Here is a 1,356-nt window from a genome sequence, read left to right as displayed (position 1 = left end):
AAGATGGGGTCATGAAGGTGAGTCTCGAGGCTGGATCAGAAGAAAGCCCACACACTGGGCACCAGTGATGAAACAACTCTGGACCCCAAATGGGGAAGGTGGCATATGGGGGTTGGTGTCACTGGCTGAGGGTGGTGGATGGAACAGCTTCACAGTAGCCGTTACAAAGCCATAGGGAAATATATGGCCACTAGGTCAAAGGGCTTCTTCCAGCCAGGATGGGAAGGCACAGTCTCACAGAGGAGGTCCATTGACGTCTGGGTGGTAGAAGGCACAGAGGTCCTCATATCAACAGTGGCCCTTTTTGGCAAAGTGTTGGTAGACAAAGCGGTTGGACTTGTCTTCCATAACTTGGGGTCCATTCTTGGGCGGGCAGGTATTTTTGATAGAAGACCAACTTTTGAGCCTTCGAGGATTTCTCTGCTTTTTGTGAAAGCTTCCCCTGGAAGGACCCCCATGGTCAGTCCAGGAAAAGGAGGTTTAGTATTGGCCTCCCACCAGCCCACAACTATATGGGCCACACCTAGGGCCCAGGCCTCTCCTAATTGGGGCTCTGCCCCTGGGAGGAGGTAGGAGACTCAGAAGTTATGAACTCATTGATACCTTTGATCCCGGAGGACTTCTGTGAAGAGAGTCTGCATTCTTTTCTGTCTGGCTCCTTTCACTCAATATTGTGTTTGTGAGATTCATCCAGGTTGCCTGTAGCAGTTCATTCATTCATTTTCATTGCAGTATAGCATCCCATTGCATGCACACACAACTTATTTATTCATTTTACTGATGGTGGAAATGTGGGTGGATTTCAGTTTGGGGCTGACTTGGGGTTACCAGGCTTTCCATTGGCCATGGGGGGAGGGCCCAGCTAGCTGGGTGGTCGGATGGGACTCCCAATTCTCCTCATCTCCAGTCTCTTTCTGCTCTGGCAGCAAGGGCTGTTGTGGTGGTGGTGGCTGCTGCTGATTCTGCTTCTGTAGTTTCAGCATCATGGTTGTGGCTATGGCTGCAATGGCTGTAGCAGGATTTGGAGGGTAGTGAGGAAGCTTTGTTTTACCTTTAAGAGGATGTGTTACTTTTCCTGGCTATTGCTTTAACTACAGCTTGCTTTTTGCTGTTTATTTTTTTAACAGGGCCATAAGATCATAGAACTTTATATCTGGAAGGGACCTTGAAGAACATATAATTGATTCACTTTATTTTACAAAAGGTGAAATTGAGGCAGAGAGATAGAGATAGAGATAGAGATAGATAGATAGAGAGAGAGATTGAGACACTTGCTCAAGGAAGAATATGGACAAAAATTGTCTCCTGATTTATAATCCAGTGTACTTTTATCCAGTGCATGGCTGGCTTCCATTT

At 47.1% G+C, this 1,356-nt stretch overlaps 1 pseudogene; it reads right to left on the bottom strand.

Annotated features, from left to right (window-relative positions):
• Positions 1–234: 234 nt before the first annotated feature.
• On the bottom strand, positions 235–1,034 carry LOC100687297 (annotated as a pseudogene).
• Positions 1,035–1,356: the final 322 nt, after the last annotated feature.

The sequence above is a fragment of the Canis lupus genome, chromosome X, assembly GCF_011100685.1.
Source record: "Canis lupus familiaris isolate Mischka breed German Shepherd chromosome X, alternate assembly UU_Cfam_GSD_1.0, whole genome shotgun sequence".
Lineage (NCBI taxonomy): Eukaryota > Metazoa > Chordata > Mammalia > Carnivora > Canidae > Canis > Canis lupus.
This window is presented reverse-complemented; position numbering and strand designations above follow the sequence as displayed.